This window comes from Hemicordylus capensis, chromosome 5 (genome assembly GCF_027244095.1).
Source record: "Hemicordylus capensis ecotype Gifberg chromosome 5, rHemCap1.1.pri, whole genome shotgun sequence".
Classification (NCBI taxonomy): Eukaryota; Metazoa; Chordata; class Lepidosauria; order Squamata; family Cordylidae; genus Hemicordylus; species Hemicordylus capensis.
In genome coordinates, this window is record NC_069661.1 from 203808094 (window position 1) to 203826632 (window position 18539).

Sequence of the window (18539 nt, forward strand, 5' to 3'; positions counted from 1 at the left end):
TGTCTATGATAATATGGTGCACTCTCGTTAGAGCATTAATAGGATCATGCAAGTTTTATGTGAGTCTACCGTGCTCCAGGCCACATGAGAGTCACGTTGCAGGATGCATGTATCAGTTAATTATGTTCCCTTTAGCCACAGTGAAAGCCTTCCTTGAGTTTATCTTAGCCCATATACTGTATAGCTGAGTGGATCTGAATCAGGCGGAGAATTTTCAGTGTTCAGAATCTAATCTAATGAATGAGTGCCTGTAAAGGCAGAATGCCTTTTTTAAAATGATGATATGGATGACTTGGGTGTTATCTGACCTAATTTCTTTTTTTTTTAGTACAGTGAGGTAAAATTGAATCTTACTAATGAATATGTCTCTTTGTATAATCGCAACATGATAATTTAAAGAAAGCTCTGTATGCCCATTCATATACAGCTCATTCTACCTAACACTACAAGTCACACAAATATCTTTTAAAAGGGGAAACATAGTCCAGTTAATATAGCCTGGAACATAGGAAAATGGAACAAAAAGAAGCAGTGGGTGAAATCTCCTTGTCTGGATATGGAATCAGTCTGCTATTTCCAAGTTCTCAGTAAGCATTTGAAAAATGTTTTCCTCTTCTCTTGGCTTGTAATGTTGGCGCACATTTGTTGGTGGTGTTATGCACATTTATCATATTGTCCCCTGGAAATAGTAGTTTGGTTCACTTGTCCTCCCTTGCCAAAGCACCAGCCATGGTGGAGAGCTGCTTGGAAATTCAACCATCTCAGAGAGAGAGAGAGAGAGAGAGAGAGAGAGAGAGAGAGAGAGAGAGAGAGAGAAGCAAGCACTTTACATCTGGATGGCGGGCAAAAAAAAAGTTTGAAATAATCAAGATAATTAATCTTGATTAATAGTGAGAAGATACTCACCAAATAATACGCTGCTCGGTCAGATGGTTTAGTCATGTAATTTTACAGCAGTTAGCAAGAGTTTCATCAAGAATGAGCTGGGTTTGGGCACCTGCAGAATCTCATTTAACATTCTGAGCTGGAGAAGAAGTTCAGGGAGGAAAGCTGATCAATTTACAATACAGCAACCATGACAAATGGCCCAAATCTGAGTATAAAACAAGGCAATTACTGATGGCAATGGATACAGTTTTGCTGTCTACCACAGTTTTCTTTCAGCATGCAAGTAAAGAATTCTGAAAATAGTTGAGTAAGAACTGGAATATTTGGAGTTTCCCTTGATTGGGGTTGATTATTAATGCTTCTTATGTTCTTGGACTTTCAGGTCTAACCTTATTCAGATTTCATTTTGCAATAGATTATTTATATTTGAAGTTCTGAAGCAGATTTTGATCTTCATGGTCATGATAGCAATGAACTTTCAAAAGAGATGGTTACAGCCTTCATTGATAGTTCAAGGAGAGGAGCATTAAGGTACAGTGATCCACAGATTAGTTCTTTGGTTAACAAAAGATAAAGCAACTAAGGTTTCACACTCATTTCCTTTTTGCCTTTACTTACACAAACATATTTGCACACACAGTGCAGCTAGGTAATTTTGGAGCCTGGACCTAACGGCCTTCCCCCCCCCCCACCGCCCCAACACACAAGATAAGCATCATATAATAATATGATAATGCACACACACTGACATGTGCAGTATTATATGCATGGGTTCTTGAGAGCCCAATCAGCAACTGATCTCACAAGAATGTAAGAATGTAAAACAAGTATATTTATGAAGATATGCATTAGCAGAAACATTTCAATGTGTAACATAACATATTCCCATCTCACATATTGCTTTCCCCATTCCCCCCTCTCTTGAGAGTCCAATTTTTAAGCCCGGTTCTAATTGAACCAGTTTGAACCAGTTTGAAGGTCAAACATGGCGGCCAGCATTATTGTGGTCTGTTTACAATTTTTCTGCCCTCCTCATTGGTTTTTGGCCACTGCATTTTGATTGGCTAGCAATCTCCATTCTTCTGGTTGACTTGTTGCCATTCAAATCAGAGAGTTGTCAGGGCAACTCTGCCCTAATTGGCCAGAGGGGGAGTAGGGGCAAGGTAGCGGGGGAGCAAAGAGGAGGAAGTTTCAAAATTTATCAAAAAACTGAGAAAGCCACAAATTGCAAATCTGATCCTTCATCATTCACCCAGGCAGAGGAACCACCAACCAATAATTGAAACTCCTCCAGCAAAACTAGACCAGGTTTTACTCTGGGCAACGCTCCTAAAGATCCTGTATCAGCCATATTGTCCAACTCATGGCAAATGTGAGCGACTTTACCCTCAAAGTGCTGTGCAAATGCCTCACAGCATGCTAAAGCATCCTGCCCAGGGCCAGATTTCAAAAGGCCCCGCACCACCCAGAAGAGCCCCACTGGACGACATTGAGAGGATGCAATGGTGGATGGAAACAGTGTTTCATCTGTTCCATCACTACCACAGAGTAGGCTTGATAATGAGCGCTGTGTTCGCTCCAACTCACCCCGGGTTTTCTTCCAATTATGTTCCAGCCATCTCCCAGCTTGCTTCATCGCCCTCAGCTCAGGTGTATACCAAGGTGCCGCATTTGTGTTGTGGGAGAAGGGGAGTGATCGTGTCAACTTCCCAAGCCACCTCTCCATTCCAGAGAGCAACTAGAGCATCAAGGAGCATCTACCAAACCAGCTGAAAAATCTGGCTTTTCAGATTTTTTCAAATCCCCCAGGAATTGGGGGATTCCTCAGGAATCCATTGGAGTCCATCAGTATCCAAGGGTAGGCCATTTTATAGGGCCCCCCCCACCCTTGCAGAGAGGTGCAGCCACTAAGACTCTAAACCTCAGAAGCAAGTGATCTGACCATGACAAGGGCAAAGATGAAATATCCCCCACTTTCAAATCACCATCCTCCTGTCCAGTTGAAAAAAACACATCTTTGGCCAACAATATGTTGGGACAGCCTCATGGTTGTTAGGGCAGCCATGAAATGCTGAGTCGTCCCAGACAAAGCAGCCACAGCATGGATGCTGAAGTCACCCAGAACAATCATTGTGGGAGAGGAGAGCTGGTCTTGTGGTAGTAAGCAGAACTTGTCCCCTTAGCTAAGCAGGGTCTGCCCTGGTTGCATCTGAATGAGAGACTTGATGTGTGAGCACTGCAAGCTATTCTCCTTAGTGGATGGAGCCACTCTGGGAAGAGCAGAAGATTCCAAGTTCCCTCCCTGGCATCTCCAAGATAGGGCTGAGAGAGATTCCTGCCTGCAACCTTGGAGAGGCCGCTGCCAGTCTGTGTGGACAATGCTGAGCTAGATGGACCAATTGTCTGACTCAGTATATGGCAGCTTCCTATCTCAACACCAAATCTAAGACCACCTCTGTAAGCTCAGGAAGGGAGACAGCTGGGTAGAGGAGTGGGCAGTATACCAGCAGAATCCCCACTCTGTCCTGAGAGCCCAACACCAGGTACAAACACTCTAAACTGGCACTCACTTGGACAGGGGTCCTAGAGAGGAAAATAGAGCTTTTATGAATTACAGCAATGCCCCCCCCCGCCACACCCCGGTCCTCCAGCCTATGCTGATGCTGCACTAAATATCCAGGTGGACACAGCTGGGAAAGACTAATCCCTCCCAGCCCTCCCACCCAAGTCTCTGTAATACAAACCAGATCAGCTTCTTCCTCCATAATTAAATCATGGATAATAGAGGTCTTATTCTGAAAAACATACACAAAAACTTAAAACAATTTAGATAATCAAACACTGATTAAAACATAAAAATTTAAAAAGCTGAAAACACTTGGGTGAAGAGGTGGGTTTTCAAATGCTTTTTTAAAATTGTCAGAGATGGGGAGGATTGTATTGCAGTAGGGAGCAATCTTAGGACAGCAACTGAGAAGGCCCGCCCCCGTGTGGCCACCAGTCAAGCTGGCAGCAACTGGAGACGGGCCTCTCCAGATGACCTCAATGGGTGTTGGGGCTCATAATGAAGAAGATGTTCTCTTAAGTGATGCAGGACCCAGCAGAAATTGCTGAGTCAGCACTCTGGGCCCTCCCCTCCTGGGAGCTACAGCTCTGCCACCAACAGAGGGCTACAGCAAGGTTGCTTTCAAAGAGAGAGAGCCTCAGGAAAGCAAGCTGCTGGCCCTTACCACAAGCTCTACTTACCACCTTCCAGGGCAGGATAGGAACATAGGAAGCTGCCATATACTGAGTCAGACCATAGGTCCATCTTGCTCAGTATTGTCTACACAGACTTGCAGCGGCTTCCCCAAGGTTGCAGCCAGGAATCTTTCTCAACCCTATTTTGGAGATGCTAGGGAAGGAACTTGGAACCTAGATGCTCTTCCCAGAGTGGCTCCATCCTCTGAGGGGAATATCTTACAGTGCTCACACTTCTAGTCTCCGTTCCATATGCAACCAGGGTGGACCCTGCTTAGCTAAGGGTACACGTCATGCTTGCTACCACAAGACCAGCTCACTTTCAGATGACACAGGGCAGGTGGAACACTCCCTTCCCCTCTCTTCTTTCATCTACTTGTTGGGGTTTGTGATTATTTAGCAAAGTGCCAAGGAAGCTACCACTCCAGTTACAGAGTTTGATTATTGCAGCTATTTAAGTAAAACACATGGAGATCACTGAAGAGTCTAAACTAAATAGGTTTATTAGTGAAATACATTTGGGATAGGAAAGACCTATCTTATCTATCAGCTACATAAGGAATAGGTAGGGGGGAGAGAGATTTCCATCTTCTCTCTAAGAGGAAAGGAAGAGGACTGACTCACTGCAGGAAGTACCTGAGGAGTCAAGGCAGGAGTAGAATAGAGACAAGCAGGGATAGATAAGGAGACCCACACTAACTACGTCTACTCCCAGTGCCCCTAGTGGTCATTAGGATAGTTGGTGCAAAAGGTCGATGCACTGGAACTCCATCTCCAAACACTACTGAAGCTGGATTACCTTGCTGTGTGCCTTGCAGGGGGTGGTTATTACCCTACCCTATTGGATTACCTTGTTGTGCCTGCCTTTGGGGGTGTGTGATTACCCTCCTTCCATGCTATGGTTTGCCTTGTTGCATCAGATTTGTCACACACACACCATTTTGTTTGGTTTGGTTGTAGTTTGGTTCTTTTAGGTTTAGCGTTTGAGAGGTTTTGTGCTTTTGCTTCTGTGTGTTTAGGTTTAGAGTTTTTTTTTTTTTTTTAAATAGTGCTTTTCTAGGTCTTGCTAATTGTTTTAAGGGTTAGTTTTAGGTTGAGTAGTGCTTCTGGTGCAATCTTGGTTGGTTTGGTTCAATCTTGTTTGGTTTTTATGCTTTGGTGTAGTTTTAGGTTCAAACTTGGATGCTTTTGGTCCATGCCATCCATGCCCTCATGAGGAAATGTGGCTTGGAAGTGTGCAAACTGTCCACTGCAGACTCGAAGCTAATTTCCAAGCTGATCTTGGTACTCGAGCCATTCTTCCTTGCAATGTGTGCCAATGCAACAGCTCTGAGCCAGGCTTTGCCCGCTGCTCTTCTCCTAGAGAAGGCCATGGGTGAGCTCCAGACCACTCCCACTACTGGGGAGGCACAAGCCCTGGCAGGTCAGTTGAGGACTGGAGTGGTGGATTGACTCAGCACCAGGTTGAGTCAATCAGCAGAGCATATTTTGGCCTACATGTGTGACCCAATTATGAAGGGCAATGTCTGGCGAGATGCCAAGGTGAAGGGCCCTCCTGGTTCAAGAGGTGAGGCAGGCAGATGAGAGGAGGCTGTCAGAACCAGGAGGAGAGTGCCTACTTCCAGTACCCAGACCACGCCCAGCAGCAGCACTGCTTCTCAGTACAGCAGAGTGTTGACCCCCGCAGGGCTAACGCAGCCAGCACTTCCACCCATTCATCCCACTCTGTGGTCCAAATGGGGGTTCCTTGGTGCCTTGCCAGGGGTACGAGGGCTGCCGACCACTCCCTGCACTGGTGCTGAGCAGAGTGTTCTGCAGTACCTGCAGAAGCCAGTGGTGGCGGACCCAGAGATGGCTCTGGTCCAGTACTGAGCAATATGTTGCCAAGTCTGGCCGGACTCGGCAACGGTTACTGTGTGGCTCCTCTCCTGCCCCCAACCAGTGTCCAGAGTGAGAGGGTGTTCTCCATGGCTGGGGACATGGTGACACCACATCACTCATGTTTGGATGCTGGCTTGGTGGAGTAGCTGGTCTTCCTGAAGTTCAACCTCCCTCTGTGGTAGGGTATGATGGGTGCTACCTACCACCCAACCCACAAAGCAATCAGGTAATAGGGGGATATTTAACAATTTTTTTCGGGGTCAGTAGGTCAGCCCTAACACCAACAACATTTTCTGCATGAAACTGCAGGATTTTAGAACCATGCAGCTGTAAGAACCATGAATGATCCTTTCAGGAACAGATGTTTAAATCAGTTCTTCCAGGCTCATAGCAAAGTATCTCCATCTTTTTTATGTGCTGGTTGGCATCCACTAGGCATTGTTGAACTATTATAACTAGAAAAAGATCTCTCATAATAATTTGGAAGAGTTCTTTGTTATTCAGGACATGCATAGTTTATAATTATCCGGACAAACTGTGCCAGAAATAGCTGCCCATCAGCTGAAGCATGGTTTGACTTCAACATGTGGTTTACAGATTATGTCCAAACTCAACAAAGTATATCATTGTATTCTTTTCCTTCCACTTCCCTTTTTGTTTCTCAAAATGCAAAATTTAAAACAATGCTAAGATAAGACATTTTATTTGGCTCCAATATTTTCCGTGTGTCTCTGTTTTGTAGCCTGCATTAATACACTCTCTTTCGGATACGACCACAGAAAGACCTCTTGCGTTAAATTGTTTTAAATCAGCAACTTGTAGGGCATTATCTCATGTATGCCAAAAAGCGGGGGGCGGGGGGGGGGGGCGGGGTGTGTGTCAGATAATTAGAATAAATGGCAGTCCCTGTAAAATCAAATAAAAGTTTCCATCCAGGAACTTGATAGGATTATTGCCCAGAGTGCTTTAATTCAATTCATGCTCACTTCATAAAAGAAACTGAACGGGAGATCTTGGATCTATGAAACCCAAACACATTTGCAAGGTTCCTCAACTATTGATTATGGCATATACAGCACTTAGAAGAGAAATATTTTGGCTTAACTTTAAAAAAACAACCACCAGCAACTACATTTCCCCCTCTCTTTCTACCGCCCCCTCACATTATTTATTATTATTTTTAATTATTATTATTTTACACAGTCAGACAGTTATTATATTTATTATTATTATTATTATTATTATTATTATTATTATTATTATTATCATCATCATCAACAAATATTTATAAACCCTCTTCAACCAAAATTCCCAAAGCGGTATACATAGAAAATCTGTCCCCAAAGGGCTCAAAATTTGAGAAGAAACATAAGGTAGACACCAGCAACAGCCACTGGAGGGATGTTGTGCTGGGGCTGGATAGGGCCAGTTGCTCTCCCCCTGCTAAATATAAGAGAATCACCACTTGAAAAGGTGTCTCTTTGCTCAGTTAGCAGTTTATCCAGTGAAAACACCATACACATGAACCACCCATTCCCATACACAGGCTGCTCATGCTCCAAGCCCAAGTGGTCTTCCCCAGGACCACAAGGTGTATGTGTGATTCTGGGGAAGAGTTGGGACACTGGGACATTATATGCAGTAGATGGCCCTCCCATTGGAACTAATGGCTGTGTGTCATGGTGACCTTGTCCGATCAACGACTGGGGAGGAAACCTCCAAAAGATGCTATAAGGATCCCCTCGCATGCATGCAACTCAGAAAGCAGAAGTAAGAAAACTAACTTACAAGGATTCAGCCAACCTGACAATAAATACATCCTGAGCCAGAGAACCAAAAAAAAAAAAAAAAAAAAGCCATGAAGCAACCCACAAGGGATTGAGAAAAGCCATAAGGGATGGATTGATAGCACAACTGATTGCAGAACATTCATTTGTCTTGTATACAGAGGCCCCATGACCAGGCAGACAGTGGAGCCTGAGAGAGAACCATAGCCTCCTATGGGCTATAAACCAAAATTTCACTTTGTCCCTAGGGCAGCAGCCTAGCTTTAAAAAAAAAAAAAAGTGGGGGGGGGGGACTTCACAGTATATTTGTTCCCATCCCTCTGTATTTATTTTGACTTCAAACTCTTTTCATTCACTGTAAAAGAAGTGTTGAAATGTCAAGGGGTGATGAACTGAGGTGAGAGCTAGTTAGCTCCAGGGGGCCCTGCACTGGATGGAGGTGACATCCATTTTCAAATTCTTCTCATGCGTCCTCTTAAGCTTTGGATTTAGGGTGAGCAGAGAAATGATCAATTCTGTCACAAACCATGTCACAGTCAATCATGGCAGAGTTTTCAACACAGCTGGTAAGTACTATGACCACCTTCCGTTCTCCATCATAAATTCAGGAAAAAACTACTGCACAGGAGTAAGGCCTTGTGAAATGTCCTCCAGACAAAACTAAAGAAAGAAAACTTAAACCGTATATTTTGCTACACCACACCATTTTTTCTGGTTCATGAAAGGACTGTGCTTTAAACACCGCACTTTTCTGTTTTGTGCATGTGTTTTCTAAAAGCCTCGGAATCTCAGAGCTCATTCAGACCACTTATCCCTACATCTTCGCTCCTTTCCATTGCTTCCTCAAAGAAATTACACAAAGGGACCTCCTTTGGACAGCACTGTTGAACTTCTCTGAACAATGAACTTCAATCTGTCACAGATGCATCCTCCCCTCCCACAACCCTGATGTCCTGGTAGAGGAAGAATAGCAACTGCCCAACCAGAACAATAGAATATTTTCCCATTCTAGGTTATGGCTGTCTCATTATACAATTGTGAATAAAAATAATCCATGATGGCCTCGTGGGTGACATTTCTCATTCCTTATCAGCACTGCTGCATACACCAGAACCTGATAACACTACCGGGATAAAGAAAATGCTGTCTAGGTAGAAGTAATTATTATCTGTTTATTGAAAGGAGGATCAGCTGGTGGTATTTTTTAAAAAAGAATAAAACCATATAAAAAAGCCTGTTTCCCTATTACAACATTATGGTCCAACTCTATGAGCTACTGGGCAGAGGGAACAGCTCACAGGGATCAGACATCAAGGTTTTTAGTGCTGGCAAAAGATGACAGTGTACCCACAGTTGTGCCATGCAATGAAAATACTCCAGGTGTGGCTGAGAAGAGAGAGCGGTCCCTTCTGGTTCCCACATGCAGCATTCTCTGGGCCTTTAAGTATCAAAGCCAGGGAAACGGGTACATCCTGACCGACTTTACTAGAGGGAGCCCTATTGAAATGTAGTCCCAAAGACTACTCCTGAGTAGTACTATTGAGAAATTTAGTCAGGATGTCAGTCAATGAGGCTCTTCTCATGATTAGTGAGAAGAGCCATGAGGGGGTTAGTGGGGAGAGTGGGCTTAGCCCGCTCTCCCCGCAGACAAGCAGTGTGGCAGCCCCGGGTGGCCAAATCAGCCCCCACACGACTGCCAGCTCCGTTACAGAGCCGGCGGGGGTTGGGGGGATCGGGGGCTGTGTGGCCCCCAGAAGCTCCAGCATGCCCTGTGCACCCACGCAGGGCATGCACTCGCGCAGGGCATGCTGGAGAGACCCCCAAGCCAGGAGGCTCCTTTTCAGCCTCCCGATCAGGGGTGTCCTCGTGAGTTGCTGTGGCATGGCGCTGCGCTGCGGCAACTCATTATTTAAAAAACCGGGTTTGCGTAGCGCTCACGCCACACACCTGGTTTAAGGGGAGGGGCAGTTTGCCGGGTTAACCGCCTGGAAGCCACCAGGCTCACCCGCAAGCCCGGTGGTGCTCACAGTCAGGCGAAATCAGGCTAGGCTCCCCTAGCCCGATTTTGCCTGATCATGGGAATAGCCTCAGTGTTTTCTAATTCAGGGTCAGCTCCAAGTTTCAGGAACCCTTGACAAAGTGTTCTCCACAGGCCCCCTTTCTATTTGGCCCTGAAAGAGTTGTTCTGCCACCACCACACAAAGGCTGTGGGCACAAAGGAGGTCTCGGGGATCAGCTGTGGGCCCTGAAGAGCTACCCAGTGATGCCAACTCCCAGTGCTGCCTCTGTCCTAGTTTAGATTTATTGATTTATAAATTAGTTTAGCAAAGAGCTGCTCAAAGTGGATTGCAAACATAAACTTATGTATGAACACATATGTAAGTGTAGGCATAGCCAGCCTGAGGTTCTCCAGCTGTTGTTCAACTACAACTCCCATCAGACGCAGCCACAATAAAGCTGGACTACAACAAGATATGGAGAGCTTCAAGTTGATCACTGCTCTACAAGCAGTGGCACCAACACTGTGGAGTTCCTTTTCCCTGGAGGCCTATTCAGCCTTTAGTTTGTAGTCCTTTCGGCACCTGGTTAATCCATGGTGTTTTCATTGGCTTTTGGGAATGGCTAGATTGTATTGCATGGGAGCCATTCAGAGAAGTTTGTTTTGAGTACTTTTAATCTATTTAAATTTCTTTTTTGTTTGTTTGAAGGCTTTGTTATTTTGATGTGGTTTATTATTGTGTATAAGTTTGTATTGTATATTTGTGTTTCCATCAGCTGCTTTTGGATTAGTGACCCAAAAGACAGGAGCTACACTTTAAAATAAATGTGTTCAAATGACTGAAATGAGAAAGAGAGACACAATCATCCATACTCTAAGCAGTATATTATTTGTTTGTTTTAAACATTTATATCCCATTTTGTTCCACTGGGGAAGTCAAAGCAACCAACCACATAGAGATAAAAATAATCAAAGTAATATCAAATGACGTGATAAAACATTATAATAATGGAATCAGCCATCAGAGCGAATGATCAGTCCAGTTTTCTCGCAAGGCCTCTTAAAGAGTCAGGTCTGCACCAGGCTTCAGAAAGCATATAGTGATGGAGTCATATGGGCCTCACTGGGGAGGGCATTCAAGAACATCAGCATCACAGCCAAAAAGGACTACACATCAGTGTCCTACTGAAGATCTCCTTTAGACATGCACATACAAGCAACTCATTGTTGCTCCTAGACTGGGAAGAGAATATTGGTTCTGTTTCGTAGTAGAATTGTTTCTTTGTTCTAAGGCCATGTAGATATCTAAAAAGCATCTTATTTCCAAAGAGGTGCTATGAATTATGCAGTGCCTGTCAGATTCAGGAACAAGCAGCAACCCAGATAGCTCAGATACAAGACTTTAAAATGCACAGGGAAGAAGCTGGAGTTCTGTTGAATAACTACCAGTTCATTGACGGGTTCGTACAAGAGGGGCTGACATATGGCTCCCTTTGGCCCCAGTTTGGTACCAATTTGCTTGTTACTTCCATCAAGAACCCGTCAACATTGCACCATTCAACTGGACTCACAGGGAGGCCCAGCTGCCTGAGAGCCCTATCCACCATAGTACCTCCAGTGACTGTTGCTGGTGTCTATCTTAAGTTTCTTTTTAGACTGTAAGCTCTTCAGATCATATAAATCGTTCACCTTTTAGATTGTGAGCCCTTTGGGGACAGGGTTCCATCTTCTTTGTTTGTTATTTTTCTGTGTAAACCGCCCTGAGCCATTTTTGGAAGGGCGGTATAGAAATCGAATGAATGAATGAATGAATGAGTCCCACGCCCCAGTTCACTCCCACCATGCCAAATGTGTACATCTGGGTTGGCTCTCTAGGCCTTAGCACCCACCCTTCCCTGCTTTTCATTGAACAGCTACAGATTGCCATTGCTGATCTGTCCAAGGCACTCTACTTCAGACAGACTCACACACTTATTTCTCCTTCCCTTACATTGAGCCTCAATGCCTGAGCCGGGATTTTGTATGCTTAATTCCAGGGTATTTCCACAAAGAAAGCAAACCAGGACCATCCAAAATGAACACAAGGTAGGGGTGTGTGTGTGTGTGTGTGAGAGAGAGAGAGAGAGAGAGAGAGAGAGAGATTGTTGTCCTACAGGCCAGGAAGGATATTGTAGGACAACATCTGCAGGAGCTTTTTCAGATGGTGACTTTACCACAACTTTACTTAGGGAGGGTGGGTGTGCGTTCACATATTGGCCAGATTTACCCCAAAGTCCATGTGATATTTCAGAAAGCACTTCATACACGATTTGGGTTTTTTCTCCGTATTGGAGCCTAGCCCGATTTATGTCCAAGGTTTAAAAAAAATCCTCTTTTTGCATCGGAGTATCTGTCGTTATGCCCCGAATGCACAGTAAAGCCACGCGGTAAACCCGGTAAACCCGTGGCAAAGCCTTCTGTTGGAAAAGCCTCCAGGAGGGCAGAAGCTGAGCAGCCCTGGTTTAAGTACATACTGTATAAACATGGTACTCAGCTCACACTGCACTTAATTGGGAAGAAAGTATTGCAGCTTGCCGGGGTTGCACATTAGCTCTACTAGAGGCAGTCGGATCAGTCATACACACCTGTCAGCTTTTAGAAATCCAAAAGACAAAGATTTCCTTTTCTCTCTCCCTGATTTTGAAGTTGCCCGCTTTTGTTCTTCCCACTCACTGTGCCAAAATGAGAAAGCAGCCCAAAGAACATCAGGATATCAAATGTGTGCTGAAAGGAAAATAAATATTAAGTAGCTGTAATCATACTAGAACAAGAAGGTTCACCTGCATTTCAGTGCAATTGCTGAGTATGCGTGGCTGGCCACTGTTGGGAACGGAATACTAGAATACTGTTGGGAACTAGAAGGTTGCCATTGTGACTGTTTTTATTTATTTAGCACCTAAAATCATTCTTAGAGGAATAGCTTTATGGCAGAAGCAGCCACCGACCCTGGCAAAGGAGGAGGGATACTTTATCAAGCCCCCTCCTGTGAGGAGTGACTGACTATCCAGACAGTCCTCACACCATTCTGTCCAACTGTGCTTAAGTCTGTCATCATAAAATAACTCCACATTCTTCTCTTGTTTATCCCTGCTTCCACTTCCCTCCCCTTCTGTTGTCTCCTTTGTGTTGATTTTAGATTGTGAGCCCACAGGGATAGGGACTTCTCTTCTCATTATTGGTAAAGTGCCCTGTACATGAGTCATTTTTTGTATATTATTAAGCACTGTAAAAGTAAAGTAAAGTTGCACCGTCGAGTTGGTGTCAACTCCTGGCGACCACAGCGCTTTCTGGTTGGTCTTGGGTAGAATACAGGAGGGGTTTACCATTGCCATCTCCCATGCAACATGAGATGATGCCTTCCAGCATCTCCCTGTATCGCTGCTGCCAGATATAAGTGTTCCCCACAGTCTGGGGAACCTACCAGCGGGGATTCAAACTGGCAACCTCTTGCTTGCTAGGCAAGTTATCTCCCCACTGCGCCATTAGGTGGCATTAAGCACTGTACAAAGATTAAAAATAAAAACAGACCTGCCTGCAGCTTACACTCTTATGTACTTACTAGGGTTGTGTGAAACAGTCCCTCTTTGCTTTTGGGACCACTTCACAGGGGTGGAGCTATAATAGAGTCCCAAGAACCCATGTCCTCCTACCTCTGGGGCCGAGGCAGGAGGCACTCCCTCCCCCCGCCCCAGTACCTGCTGGCCAGCCACTCCTGGGGCTGTCGTGATCTGCTACTGTTCTCCTCCTCCCCATGCCCGCTGCCCATCCGCAGCACATGCTCCTACAGCCCATCACCACTTCCTGACAACCCACAGCAGTGTGGCGCCTCGATGGTAGGAGCACAACATCAGTGGGAGAGAAGTCACCACCACCACTTGGAGAGGGAATGCACCATCGTCAGGTTAGGGAGTGTGGTGGCACAGCCGTGGGGGAACATGAGCCGCCTAGGCCCCACCCCCACCGGCCACTTCCACTTCAGACGAATCTCCTTTTGCTTTGTACCCACTTTTGGGGGGCGGCAATTCTGATTCGATTTGGGCCAAACCTTTCAACTGTCCAAAGTTAAGCTTTGTTACTTTGGCCCTCCCCTAAAGCTACTTAGAGAGCCAGGCAGGGAGCAGGAGACAAATCAGTTTCCTCTATCTTCACTCCAGGTTGTGAGGCGGCAGCAGCCATCTTCCACTCCAAGTACTTGAGGGAAAAGAAAAAAAGCCATTTTAAAAGTTAAGCCCAAAGCCACCTGCTCTCTCACAGGTGGGAGCGAAGATGGGGGGGAATAGCTTGTTTCCTGCTACTGTCTGGTCATATAAGTAGTTTTGTTTTTCTATGTATGTATTTTTAAATCCTCTTCCTCTGCGGAACCCAGAGCAGTGTACATGTTTTTACAACCCTGTGAGATAGATTAGGCTGAGAGATAAGTGGCTGGCCCAGAAACTCCCAGTGGGTTTCATGGCTTGAACTCGAGTCTCCACATGCCTAGTCCAACATTCTAGCTTCAGGACGACCAAGGGTTTTGACCTGGTTTGCTTTGCTTGGGCCCTGCTTTGGATCCAACCAGATGGCATTTGGCTGCAGCGAATCCTGGAAAAATAATATAGGAATAGACTGCAATTTGGTGGAGCGATGTATCAATATGCATATTCCTGTCCCATAAAATAATGTTTATTTATTGTTAGATTTTCACTTGGCCTTATCACATATAGCCTCAGGGCAGCTTATGATACACAATCAGAAGAAAATAAATGAAACTTAGCACATGCTAAGCTGCAAAAACTGCCAGGTCTGTCCCAAAAGGATTTTAGCAACAGCAATTTGTAAAAGTTTCATAGTTAAAGAAATACCTCTTTCAGCAGACTTTGCAGGAGGCTCTCACACCAGAGGCAACAATGGTCAAACTGGCTGCGACTGTGGAGAAGTCAGATCAACTCAGATCAGAACACTTTCCCCCCTTCCCCAGATTTGATCAAACTGTGAGGACCTTATCACCCTTCTATAGATATACCTGCCAACTGGTGAAGATCCTGCAAGGACTTATTCAACTCTCCACTGTGAACACACTTTGGTTACATAGTCACAATAGTAAGAGTTTATTCCTTGTGTTTATATCCCATCTGACTTCAAGGAGCTCAAGGTGACATTACTTGGTTCTCCCCCATCCCTATTTCATCCTGACCGTGCCACTGAAACATTAACTATTTCTGAACAATGTTCTAAGTTCTTATTAGGATTCATGAAAAAGCATTTGCTCTGGTAATATCATGGAAGGATGGAGCGGTTGCTGTGTGGCAAAGAGACGAAGCAATTGCTGACACATTAATCCTGGTGAACATGTTCTCTCATGCCTAGCCTCTCATTTTACTTTCCTATTCAGATCCCAGAAGCTCCATTTGTATGCTAAATATGGGGTGGGGAGTGGAGAGGGGGAAGCAAATTTCTGCTTGCACAGAATCCCAGGAGAAGTATACAAAGTGTGCCTTTATGCTGCCATTAAAGCCTCTCTATTTTCCGGCTGAACAGTATCTAGCATCATTTCTTACTGCCCAGCCCATTTAGGGTGAAATTGTAGAAGTATAAAAGGAAATCTATTAGTTCTTATCTTTCTTCTTACTTCTACCCATTTAAAAAACAACCTTTTCGTGTTGTATAGGCTCACGGCCACTGTTTGAAACAGAAAGGAATTGAGAGCTTTGTGTTCTCATTTCCATCTCACCCCCTCAGCCATTCCCAGCAGACGTCACAACAACTGTTCTTTGCACCAGAATTGGCCTGTTCCTCCAGAGCACCTGACAGTGAGAATTATGAATATTTTTGAAGAGGGACAGGCATACATAGGACTAGGACTGGGGAGACCCAGGTTGAAATCCTTGCTCAGCCAGAAAGCTCCCTGGGTGACCCAGGGCAAGGGATGTGCATGAATTGGATTTTGCAATTTATTTCGAGCCCAAAATGAATCACATCCTTAAGTTGATTCGTCAAAACATTGGCTGAGTTGGCTGTTTTGACAAATCAACCTCAAAACAATTAGAGAACTCAAGTGTTTTGGCCATAGGGAACAATGGGGAACTTGAAACACCTCATTGTTCCCCATGGATAGCTCTATCGGTGTTTAGAGAGGAGGAATTCTCCAATTAACCTTCCCACCTTCTTTCTTTCTTTCTTTCTTTCTTTCTTTCTTTCTTTCTTTCTTTCTTTCTTATTTATTTATTTATTTGATTTATATACCACCCTTCCAAAATGGCTCCGGGCGGTTTACAATTAAAACGAACTTATAAAACAATGAAAAGCTAAAACAAATTAAAAACAATAACACAACAACTAACAATTTAAAAACATTTTAAAACAAAAATTAAACATTGTCCCCAGACCCCAGCTCAAGAAGACACGTAGACTTAGTATAGAAGAAAAGGGCCACAACTTTGTTAACTATTACACAAGGCATGGCAGACTGGAACACCAGGTGATTAATCACCCTTAGAGAACAGTGCGGGCCAATAGAAGCAGGTCAGAACTCTGAAGTCCTACCCAGCACCCTACTGGGCGACACACCCTGGCTCGGGAATGGGCAGGTACACCCCACCCAATTCCTTCAAAGCCAACCCCCCCTTCTGTAAGAGAGGATCTGGATACTTCTAGGCATTCGTCCACCCCGGACCGCACAGCCCAAAGGTTGGAGAAGTCCTGAAGCAGGGTTCATGGCAATCAGTCTCCCCATGCCGCACAGGCTACAAAGGAGCGATTAACCAGTCACCCCTTTTACATATCCAAGGGTGCTCACCGATGTTCTAACCCTCAAATTACCACCCCGCCTGCACTGTTCCTGCCATTGTGGCCGACCTAACTCTAACTACGTACCCAGGACACAGAACGGAGTAGGCGAAAAAAACCCCAACAGTGGCCAATGCGTTGGGAGCAAAAAAATCCTACTCGGCCCCTTCAGGCAGCCAGTCGCTAGACCCGCTCTGTACCGGGGAGGGAGGGAGGGGAGAGCTCCTTCTCCTGTGACTGCCTGGCCCCAACTGAAGAGAGAATGGGGCGGGGATCGGTCGATCCTGGCCAAAACCCCGCCCCTTGACCAAAAGGGTCAAACGGAACCCTTCTTGGGCTTCGTGCAGGACAGGCTGGGACAAACTCCCTCCCATCTGCACAAGGCCGGGGGGGGGGGTGTTAAGTAATTAAAAACCCTAAATCAAATCAAAAATTAAAAATTAAAAACTTTTTTAAAAGCCCTGAAAGGCCAGGCCAAACAAATATGTTTTAAGGGCCCTCCTGAAGGCCAACAGAGAACTCGAATTACAGATTTCCTCAGGGAGCGCATTCCACAGTTCCGGAGCAGCCATAGAGAAGGCCCACCTCTGAGTCGCCACCAGACGAGCCGGTGGCAACTGGAGACGAACCTCCTCAGATGACCTTAATGTGTGGTGGGAATCGTGCAGAAGGCGGCACTCTCTAAGGTAACTTGGACCTAAGCCGTTCAGGGCTTTAAAGGTAATCACCAGCACTTTGTATTTTGCCCAGAAACATATCGGCAGCCAGTGTAATTGTTTCAAAATAGGCGTAATATGGTCTCTCCGGGTTACCCCAGAGACCAATCTGGCTGCCGCATTCTGAACTAATTGAAGTTTCCGAACTACGTACAAAGGCAGCCCCACGTAGAGCGCATTGCAATAGTCAAGCCGGGAGGTTACCAGCTGGTGCACCACTGTTTTGAGGTCATCCTCCTCAAGGAATTGACGCAGCTGTCGAACCAGCCGAAGCTGATAGAAAGCACTCCTGGCCATGGCCTCCACCTGAGAGATGAGGGTGAGGCCTGGGTCCAGGAGTACTCCCAAGCTGCGCACCTGCTCCTTCCGGGGGAGTGTAACTCCATCCAGCACAGGGAGAACTAACTCACTCCTCAGATTCTGAGCCCCCACAATGAGCACCTCCGTCTTGCTTGGATTCAGCTTCAATTTGTTCTCCCTCATCCAGCCCATTTCTGCCTGTAGGCAGGCATTTAAAGAGTGAGTGCCATTTCCTGAAGATGAAAAGGAGAAATAGATTTGGGTGTCATCAGCATACTGATAACACCCAGCACCAAATCTCCTGATGACTTCACCCAGCGGTTTCATGTAGATATTGAAAAGCATTGGTGACAGAATGGAGCCCTGAGGGACTCCATATAACAGCTCCTGCTTTGAGGAGCGACTGTCACCAAGCTCCACCATCTGGGATCTACCTGAGAGGTAGGAACGGAACCACCGCAAAGCGGTGCCCCCTATTCCCAACTCCTCCAGGTGACCCTGAAGGATACCATGGTCGATGGTATCGAACGCCGCCGAGAGATCCAAGAAGACCAACAGAGTCACACTCCCTCTGTCGATTCCCCGGTAAAGGTCATCCATCAGGCCAACCAAGGCTGTCTCAACCCCATAGCCCGTTCTAAAGCCAGTTTGGAATGGGTCTAGATAATCAGATTCCTCCAAAACCGCCTGGAGCTGGTTAGCCACCACCCTCTCAATTACCTTGCCCAGCCAGGGGAGATTGGAGATTGGCCTATAACTATCCATCGCTGAGGGATCCAGGGTAGGCTTCTTAAGAAGAGGTCTAACTATTGCCTCCTTCAAACAAGGAGGCACCCTACCCTCCCCCAGAGATGCATTTATGATATTAACCAGGCCATCTCCAACAATCTCTCCACTAGATCGAAGCAGCCAGGTCGGGCAAGG

General features: G+C 45.6%; 1 long non-coding RNA gene across 1 annotated transcript; it reads right to left on the reverse strand.

Moving 5' to 3' along the window:
• Positions 1-906: 906 nt before the first annotated feature.
• On the reverse strand, positions 907-14789 carry LOC128326140 (uncharacterized). Its single transcript, XR_008307864.1, has 3 exons — positions 14676-14789; positions 12420-12558; positions 907-1024 (listed from the first exon to the last, which is right to left on the reverse strand). It is a non-coding gene; the product is annotated as an uncharacterized LOC128326140 (long non-coding RNA).
• Between the last annotated feature and the right edge of the window lie 3750 nt (positions 14790-18539).